Raw genomic sequence first — 10,446 nt, 5'->3', positions numbered from 1 at the left:
TTCCTGCAGGCACAGAAATGGAACCTGAGGCAAGAGCGGCTTTCCAGAAAAACGTTGGCACCGGGGTGACACAGGTACGTCACCACATTTATTCTTAAATGGCCACAGCCGGCCTATAGGCGAGAGGGTGTGGTTTTATTAGCAGTTTTGTTGCTGATCAAATAATTTCCTGGCATCTCGTTAATTGCGCACCCCCTCTCCGAAGAAAAATACTTGAAGCTGTGTTTTAAAGAAATGGAGCACTAATTCTTTACAAAAGCAGACATTCACACCTAAACCCTTATGGACTCAATGTCAAACAACCATACTGGAGTGAGCAATTGAAGTACACATTCCTTTAACCTTAAGTGAGTCACTACAAGCGTCATGTTTTAGTCAAGCCGATAGATTATGCATGACATGGAGTTTAGGCATACACCTGTATCAACATTCATGTCCTTGTATGCAACAGCAACATGTTTTTTTTTTGCGTACATGCATGTGGGAAGAAATCACAACATCTGAGGAAGCAAGTTGGTGTTTTTGTAATAGAAGCTGCGCTACTAATTGATGATTCATTATAATTTATAGGTGGGCCTCATCGTACATCCTAACCAGCCCTGGTTGTGCGCGAGCCCAGATGGGCTCTTCAAAAATTGCAATAGAGATCTGGTTCTATTGGAAATCAAGTGCCCATATTCCAGGAGAGACAGCACTATCATCGATCCTGATCTCTGCGAAAGCTCTCTGATATATGGCCTACCACGACGGCTGTTTGAGGCTAGTACGCACTCATCCGTACTACTGCCAAGTGCAAGTGGCAATGTATGTCACAAACACAAGCCAGTGCTATTTTTTTTTTTCTGTACAGCAGCATACACAGCATCACAATTGTTGTGGAAAGAGACGAGACATTTATGGCCAAAAGCATTCCACGTTTGGAGCAGTTCTACTATTCCTTTTATCTGAAACAACTTCTTGTATAAATCATCTTTAAGCAGCGCGAAACACAGGACGTAGTGGATGAAACAAGAGACGACACGAGCGCTATCTAACAACACAAGTTGTTAGTTAGCGCTCGTGTCGTTTCTTGTTTCTTCCACTACGTTCTGTTTTTCGCGGTGCTTAAAGATGAACTTGCCCAGTTTTCTATTCTCGTGCAAATTATGTTTTTCATTGTGCAAAAAGCTGTCACTATGTAGAGTGTGCTGTGCATTGCAGCAGCAAAGGATGTACCAGTGACCCAGCTTTCAGATGCGGTATTTTCTGTAGTCGTTTCACATCTGCTTCAGCAATGTAAATACGGGGCAGACACAAAATAACTCAGACAAGCACAATGGACTGAATTTATTGCAGAAATGCACACGTGTAAATACAGTGCAAGACAGGACACTCTGCGATTTTGCCATCCATTTGATAGCTGCAATCCTTCGAGATGCATTTTCAAATGTTTGTTTGGTTTGTTTTCCACGGTATTCATGTCTGCGTCATTTCTGCAGTAAATTGACTTGATAGTGCTCGTCTCCGTTTAGTGATGGCTTGCGCTATTGATGCTTAGTGTTCTTTTATTTTGTTTATTCATTTGAAAAATCCTGCAGGCCAACAGTTTTCGTCCATGCAGGAGGGGTTATATAAGCACGAAACCAAACAATAGTACAAGAAATGGCGCAGGCGACAAAATGTTATTTTAAGCAAGATAACCAAAAACAATTTGTTCAAGTAACTTGCAACAGGAAAAGGTGATGGAAATTAGTGGACAGTTAGAAATAGTTACCTTGTCCCCTTTAACATGTACAGTTACTAGTGTGTGTAACAGAAATTGTGGTAGTCTGTTTTTATTTCTTCTGTGCTCTGCCAACTTATCCAGAAGCGATTTTAATGCTGTACTGTAGCTGTCTTCACATTACTTTGAATGATGGGGTTCTGGAGATTTTCCAGAACACAGGACATGTGGAAAATATTACTCATAGCAGGAATCAGGCTAACAGGAATGCGGTGCTGCAAAATTCTATGCGTTTTTAAGCGCTGGATGACCCGTTCGACATTAACACGTACTTGAGCAATACTGTAAGTTTGCTGCAGTTGTTTGTGGGAAAAGGGGTGTTTCCCCGTTGAAAATGGGGGCATAATTAAGACAGCACTTTTTCCTGCCACACCTGCCTGTATGCCAGGAAAACCCTTGTAAGCAAGAATAACGTCATCCTGATTAATGACATCTAAAAATCCGGTGTCTAGGACTATGTGTGTGCCAGAGCAGCGTCCCCCATATGATTTTGATTTGAATATGATGAGGCCAGATGGTGCAATAGCAACGAGAAACATCAATGTGAGTCCGTTTTTGTAGGTAGAATGCAGAATGTGCTGCTGCCTTACTTCTGATGGCTCCTCCGTTCGGATTTGAGTGCAGTCTACAATGACAGTACACTGCGGATAGTTTACTTTAAAGCATTCTGGACGTGTTTTCCTGATTACTGCTTTTGGTGGCTTGTAAATCCACTTACTTGTGGCAGCCGTCAATGTGCCCAAGACAGAGTGAAAAATTCGTGAGGCTGTTGTTTCATGAATCCAAAAGAGTACTGCTATGGCACTGAACGTGATTCCGTGCTTCATTCTGAAAAGAAAAATCAAAAGCTTGTTTGGAAGGCTGACGTCACTTCCTTTTTCTCGCACCTGTGGCAAGAGACTCAACAGGAGAGAAAAAAGTATTTTCCTCCACTCCACATAGGTCCTTAACTGCCACAGGTGTCTGTGAAACTGTATCAAAACCGCCAAAAGAAGCATACTCTGGTGTCTGGTCCCACAGCTCGGTGCTCCTGGAGTTTGTTCCCTATTGACTGCGTCCCACTTGCTGCTCCATGTGGGCCAGTAGCTTTTAGAGTGAGGTCCTGTTGGAGTTGGTTCTTTCTTGTTTGTGTTTCGGTTGCTTCATTGTGGTCAGTAGCTTTCGCAGTGCAGTGCGGTGCCTCAACTTGCTCATTGCTGCTTCCAGCTGTAACAGCCTGCAATACAGAAGACCACAAATGGTGCATCATAGTAGTGTGGCTCAACTCCAGTAAAAAGTGAACACGATGATATCACATATATGTGGATATAAAACTTACACTGTTACTTTCTGGTTCCATGGCTGTTGGCTGCTGCCAGATGTCTTCATGGGAACTGTTTTGCCTGCCCTAAATAAACCAATGGCAACCAGTTTTCACGATTGATTCCTTCTGCCCAACACTTCCTGAACAGAACTGTGACATTTGCGTAATAAACCATAATTCCCTTCTACTACAGTAATAGGACATGCAGTCACCACACTGAAGGTGTAAAACAAGTGTTAATTTCTCGGGCTGTTTCTGGGTTGCAATTTCACTTATCGGTACTCCTAACAGCACCACAAGGGCCACCATGCAAGGATTTGCTTGTGCGCAGTGCAGTGCTGTAGTGTCTGCTGCTAATACTGGAACATACAATGGTTCAGTTCTTGCAGCCTATTCAGGCAAACTTTTTCTTTTAGCTGCACTGCTTGATTGGGACCCACGTAGGTGATTGCAATGTGCCCCCCCCCCCCAAAAAAAAAATGTCCTGAACTCACCCTTGCTTCTGCATCCGGTTTTGCTACCCTGGAATCGGTGTAGCTGAAGGGTTCTGCATGGCTACTAGTTGGCAGTGACTGTGCGCCCCCCTTGGCTCGTGCTGCCCACCTGTACAGGTAAAGCAGAAACATACCTGTTTTAAAACCACCCAATCGCAACGTGCCGGGTGCTGACATGCGTTGAGGCTCTCAGATTATGTTCAACAAAAAGCGAACACGTTTTAGTATTTTGCCTGCATCGAAGTGTGGCCGGCGGGGCAGGGATCGAAACAGCGACCTTGGGATCGGCGCCGGGCGCCCCGCCGCTGAGCCACCGCGGCGGGTGCAGCACTGGTCTCAATGCGACATAAATTGCATAACCACCACTTGCAGCAATGAACATCTCTAACAGAATTAAACAAGAGTCACAGAATTCGAATGAGCCTTGTTTCACTGCACTCGTACGTCGAAACATTACATGTACGATTGCGTCGAGTCTTGTCATTTTAACTAATTATAAACTGCCCTCGCGTATTGGCTAAATTTTCATTAAAAAGAGAACGACCTCACCTCTCGTATCGCTAGGTTGGTACTGACGGATCGCAACGAGTTGTACGGCGGTATGCAGATGGAAATATGGTCGGCACATAGGCGGGGTGGTACATCACGTTGCTTTTTGCGTTCCCGACCAAATGCTGGCTGCAGATTCACGTGTTTGCTGATGGCTGCCACGGTTTACCGTCTGGCCTGTCAAATGCATTCGAAAATTATTCGCACCGTTATTTCAGCGGTAAATTAAAAATTTTAACCAACCGCGCATACCCTTCCCGCCTAACCGCCTTGATCCAACGCTGCCGTCGCTCTTGCTCATACGGTTTTGAAGGGAAACAGTAGAATAAAATAGCGCTGTCGAAACCTTCTTGGTTGTGGCATTTGAAAACGCAGCAGTATCTATGGCCTCGGCGTTTTTTTTTCTTTTCTTCAGCCCCATTGGCCGCAGCAACACGTACGCCAGACGCCATTTTAGTCTGTTTGTGTGCCTGGAAGATGCTCGCCTGATCCGCTAGGGCGGCGCTGCATGTCCGCGAAAACTTCGAGCTTCTTCTGCGCGTTGAAGGTAGGCAGCAACGTCGACGCTCTCTTCTTCTGTAACATTGGGTAGCATGGCGTCTAGCGTGGTCGTGGCATCCCTGCCATGGACGAGCCTAAAAGGAGTCATCTGGGTGGTCTCCTGCACTGCGGTGTTGTAAGTGAAGACGACGTAAGGCAGGATTACATCCCAGGTTTTGTGTTCGGCATCGACATACATGCCGAGCATATCGGCGATGGTTTTGTTCAGGCGCTCGGTCAGTCCGTTGGTCTGCGGATGGTATGCAGTTGTCCTCCGGTGGCTGGTTTGGCTGTAGCGCAGGATGGCTTGCGTTAATTCCGCCGTGAATGTCGTTCCTCTGTCCGTGATGAGCACATCGGGGGCGCCGTGTCGAAGAAGAATTCACTCCACGAAAAATTTGGCGACTTCTGCTGCTGTTCCGTTCGGTAGGGCTTTCGCCTCGGCGTAGCGGGTCAGGTAGTCGGTCGCTATGATGATCCACTTATTTCCAGATGTTGACGTTGGAAAAGGGCCAAGCAAGTCCGTGCCAATCTGCTGAAAGGGCCTTGAGGGAGATTCAATGGGGCTCAGAAATCCTGCTGGTCGTGTGGGAGGAGTCTTTCGTCGCTCACAATCTCGGCAGGTTTTCACGTAATGTGCGACATCGGCAGACAGTCTGGGCCAGTAACACTTGTCTTGAATGCGGCGGAGGGTGCGAGTAAACCCGAGATGTCCAGCTGTCGGCTCGTCGTGTGAAGCCTGTAGAACTTCTTCGCGGAGACAAGTAGGTACAACAAGGAGGTAGGCTGTTTTGTTCGCTGTAAAGTTCTTCTTCACAAGGACCTCATTCTGCACACAGAAGGAAGACAGTCCTCGCTTGAATGAAGCGGGGGGTGAAGAAACCCCGCTTTTAGGTCGGGGTCCGAGCGTTGCTGCTGAGCAAATGAGCTGGGGCTGATGGGTCCCAGGAAGGCGTCCTCATCGTCGTCCGGCGGCGGTGCATCTACAGGGGCTCGTGAGAGGCAATCGGCGTCAGAGTGCTTGTGTATGGACTTGTAAACGACGGTGACGTCAAACTCCTGGAGACGCAGACTCCATCGAGCGAGTCGGCCAGAGGGGTCCTTCAAATAGGCAAGCCAGCACAGCGCGTGGTGGTCGCTGACAACCTTGAACGGTCGTCCGTAGAGGTAAGGGCGGAATTTCGACGTAGCCCAGATGATGGCAAGGCACTCCTTCTCAGTTGTCGAATAGTTAGCCTCGGCCTTGGAAAGAGAACGGCTAGCGTATGCGATGACTTTCTCGAGCCTGTCGCTTTTTTGAACGAGGACGGCGCCTAGGCCCACGCTGCTTGCGTCGGTATGAACTTCAGTATCGGCATTTTCATCAAAATGCGCAAGGATCGGTGGGGACTGTAAACGACGCAGAAGTTCCTTGAAGGCTTCTGCTTGCGGCGCTTCCCATTTAAACGGCACGTGTGCCTTCGTCAGTTGGGTCAGGGGCTCGGCGATGCGCGAAAAGTTTTTCACAAATCGTCGGTAATCTGCGCACTGCTTTCTTATCGGCCGGCGGTGGAAACTGTTCAAGAGCAGCTGTTTTCTGCGGGTCTGGGCGTACTCCTTCCTTGCTAACGATGTGGCCTAGAAACAGCAGCTCTTCGTAGGCAAAGTGGCATTTCTCTGCTTTCAAGGTTAGGCCAGACGACTTGATTGCGTCTAGTACTGTTCGAAGTCTTTTGAGGTGCTCTTCAAAGATCGAGGCGAAGACAACGACGTCATCTAAATATACCAGACAAATTTGCCACTTCAGGCCTGCCAGCACTGTATCCATTACTCGCTGAAACGTCGCTGGTGCGGAACAGAGACTAAATGGCATCACCTTGAACTCAAACAGCCCATCCGGAGTTATGAATGCTGTCTTCTCGCGATCTCTTTCGTCGACCTCAATTTGCCAGTAGCCGCTCTTGAGGTCCATGGATGAGAAATACTTGGCGTTGCATAGCCGGTCCAGTGTCGTCGATGCGGGGGAGGGGGTAGACGTCTTTCTTTGTTTTGTTGTTCAGGCGACGGTAATCCACGCAGAATCGAAGTGCGCTGTCTTTCTTTCTCACTAGAACAACTGGTGCCGCCCATGGGCTGTTTGATGGCTGGATGACGTCGTCGCGAAGCATTTCTTCCACTTGGTCCCGGATGGCTTGTCGTTCTCGCAGTGACACACGGTAGGGGCTTTGACGGAGAGGTCGGACGCGTTGATCCGTTATAATGCGATGCTTGGCAACTGGCGTCTGTCGCACCTTCGGCGATGTCGAAAAACACTCACTGTAGCTTCGAAGCAGATTGCGGATCTGGTCTTGTCTGTTCCGGTGCAGGGCTGGGTTGATGTCGAAAGTGGGCGAGTTCTCTTGGTCAGGCGAATCTTCTGCGGAGGGGTCTCGGAGAGGGCGAAGGAGGCTCGTACGTCAGATATTTTGTCGAAGAAAGCAATCGTCGTTCCTCTGTTAATGTGCCGGTATTCTTCGCTGAAGTTAGTCAGCAGTACTTCGGCCTGGCCATTGTGGAAATGTGCGATGCCTTTTGCGATGCTGATTCCTCGGTCACCCCGGGGTCGGCGCGGCGAAATAGGCGCTTCATCTCCTCGACGTAACCGCGGACGGGCTCATTCGGAAGCTGGATCCTGGACTCGAGGAGTCGTTCGGCTCTTTCTTTCCTCGCGACACTGGTGAATACCTTCAATGTTCTCTCTTGAATAGCTCCCATGTCGTAAGGGACGACTCGTAGTTTTCGTACCACGTGCGTGCGTAGCCATCCAATGAGAAGAACACGTGTCCAATTTTTGCCGCATCATCCCACTTGTTGAATGACGCCACGCGCTCAAATTGATCCAACCATTCTTCAGTGTCTTCGCCTAGGGATCCACTGAAAGTTGCAACGGCACCCGCGGCTGCTGTAGTATGATCGGTGTCGACATCTTCGGCGAGATTGCGGTGCTCGTAGCAGCGTCTGTTCGCTGTCTGGTGTGGTCCGGCAGTTTCCCGAACTCAGGCTCTTCTCCCTGGAGACGTCGGCTGGCTCGCTGAGCTGCTGGCTCGTCATCGGGTGCGAAGCGCTGAGGGCTGGCTTCACGACTTGAAGGGGGCGTCCGGAACATGGAAGGCTACCCCGCACCTCCACCAGATGTCACGTAGTGGTGACGGCAGTCGAAGCAGCGATGAAGACGGACGAAAGGGTCTTCTAAAAGAAAACTGTTTTTTGGGCTGACTTGCACCCAAAATGGACTGAATCACTCGGCGGTCGTCGAACAGAATGCCCGCCGCTGTCGGCCGTGCTCAATTTAAAGCTGATAGGGAACTTTCGAGATAAAGCGTGCAAAGTTACTAGAACATTCCGGAACAACGTAGAATCAGCTCTGCCTGGCTGCGATCAATCGAGATAAATCTAGTCGCGTCTTGCGTCGAAAAGAAAGCGATAAGGTGGTCTGGCGGCAGATTTGAAAAACGAACAAATATTTGCGGCAATATATATCCCGTTCGTCTTTTCCTTCGTCATTCGTGCCATCTTCGTTTCGCTGTGAGCAATATGAATATGCGTCACGTCGGGCCACTTGACCTCGACATTCGTATAAAATTTGTGGGCCAACCGTCTGCCGCAGAATGCTCCGGGTGGTGTCATACGATTCAGCGTTTTCTACAGCATAAACTGGCTATTTAAGTTAGAGCCTAGCTGGCGGCAGTGATACGAGCCGGCATCCTAGGTACCCCCAATTCCACTTCTTTAGAAATCTTCATATGACCATTGCGGCTCAACCGTTTGTCACAGAATTTTTGGAGTGGTGGCATACGATTTGGCGTCTCGTGCAGCATAAATTTACTTGTTAAGTTATGGTCTACCTGGAGGCAGGGATTCGAACCGGGGACCTATTTTAGGTGTCTTAACGCACGATATTCGATAGCTGCCTCAACATCGGCTCATTTATTTGCGATGTGTTTCGTGTACTTTCCTAAAACCTTTGTAAATAATTTATTCTAAAAAGGATATATTTTCAATGTAATAAAGAGATGATAAATAAAAGCTGTGGCGATTACGCAGTGGTCAGAAGCAGCGGCCAGCGGAACTGATTATTTAGCGCCGCCGAGGGTTCGGATCTCACTCCCTCAGCTATGAAGTTTTTTTTTATTTCTTTAGTGTCTTCACCCATCGCGACGCCGGCTTTCCGCTGCAGTGAAGCTCTTAGGCTGCTGCTTAAAATAAAAACATTATTCAGTCCCCTTTAAAATCAAAACGGTCGCTAAAATGTAGAATTTAGGCTGATTAATGGTAATCACTAACTCTCCGAGTCTGGAGTAAACGATTCCTGTAGTTGCCATTGTAGTGCCCCAGCGCATCCGCTCCGTCGAAAACCGGTTGTCTGTATGTCAGAAGCCTGCTTCTACCACGTGGGCCACCTTGGTCGCGTGACGTTGTGACGTCATCACAAGTTGCCCACCGAATTGTGAGCAAGCTGCCCACCATGGCAGTTTAATTAATGATTAGTCGCAAGAGATTTCTCAGGGTCAACATGGGTCTCACGAGCCCCACCAATGACAGCACTTGCCATCGCAGGGCAGAAGCGCGTAGCACCTCTGCTCAGGAGCGGAATCAGGTCTCACAGAGATATGTGAATGCAGAGAATGACCAATCTACCGCAGTTAATGTTTAAAATGATGCAATATCACGCAAACTTACATAATACGATATATCAACAAAAGTAAGCCAGTTCAGGTCAAGCAAAAGTATAGAAAGTCAGGATAAGCCATGAAAAACCAGATCTGGTGGTGCTAGCGCACGATAATTCGTGGTTAACCCCCTGCTAAAGTGCCCGTGATTTTTTTTTTGCTTGCACGTCTACGCACTACTTAAACGCTGAGTGTCAATTCCCTACCATGCCTGCAAGAAATATGGTTCATAAAATCAGGAGCGCGATTTCGTGGTCACACGTCTGACCAGGGACAGAAATAAACCAAGAAATGTTTCAGTTATTTGAAGAGCGGCGCAACTTTTTTCTCTTTTAGCACATCGTACAATGCAAGGCCAAGCGAGCGATGATTGAGACCAAGGCTGTCAAGCTGCTGCTTTATTTCCACGGTAAGGATATCTATTATGGTTGGCTTTGCCCAGCACATTGCGGAACCGCTTTCCTATATGTACCGCAATTCCAGAGAAAATATAAAGAAGATACGACTGTACTGAACTTATCACAGTGTGAGTGAAAAAATTCCACACCCACGCCGCCAACTGGCTTTGATTTGAGAGTGGAATTTCGTAGGAGCATTTTTTTCCGCTGAAGCTAATTTCTTGAAACCTCACTGAGCTGAAATCGGACTTCGTTCCAGGTAAGAAGGCTTATAATTTGGGAATTCAGCAGCCTTAATACGTATAATGTTTACCTGTTTTACTCTACACTCTGATAATCTGAAAGACTGGGGGCAGATAATTAAAATCTCTACTGCGGTGCCATGGTTCCCACTGGACCGGCAGCCAGCCACACGGCCCGGCCAGTGCCCGCTTGTTAGCGCACAATGAAGGGTGTTTCACTAAGTATTTACACAGTCTCTAAAAACACAAGCTTTTTGAGTTTTTTGCAACATAGCGGTGCAGAACATCGCGGTGACGGAGACTTGCGGCTCCGCGCCTTTCGTGTTCCCCTCGCGTACCTCTAGACTGCAGAAACTACGTCTTCCCTAGGAACCTTCACCCTAAGAAATAGTGTTTTAAAACGGGCATTTATGACGGGCCGCACAGAAAAAAAATATTAGCCCGGAGTACGGTGAGGGCCGCCACCCTCG

The 10,446-nt window shown here is 48.0% G+C and overlaps 1 long non-coding RNA gene across 1 annotated transcript; it reads right to left on the bottom strand.

Moving 5' to 3' along the window:
* Window positions 1-1,585: 1,585 nt before the first annotated feature.
* LOC144099394 (uncharacterized) lies at window positions 1,586-3,670 on the bottom strand. Its single transcript, XR_013307394.1, has 3 exons — window positions 3,560-3,670; window positions 3,081-3,149; window positions 1,586-2,978 (listed from the first exon to the last, which is right to left on the bottom strand). It is a non-coding gene; the product is annotated as an uncharacterized LOC144099394 (long non-coding RNA).
* Window positions 3,671-10,446: the final 6,776 nt, after the last annotated feature.

This window comes from Amblyomma americanum, chromosome 1 (assembly GCF_052857255.1).
Source record: "Amblyomma americanum isolate KBUSLIRL-KWMA chromosome 1, ASM5285725v1, whole genome shotgun sequence".
Lineage (NCBI taxonomy): Eukaryota > Metazoa > Arthropoda > Arachnida > Ixodida > Ixodidae > Amblyomma > Amblyomma americanum.
The sequence above is the reverse complement of the archived record's forward strand: the minus strand, read 5'-3'. Positions and strand labels throughout refer to the sequence as shown.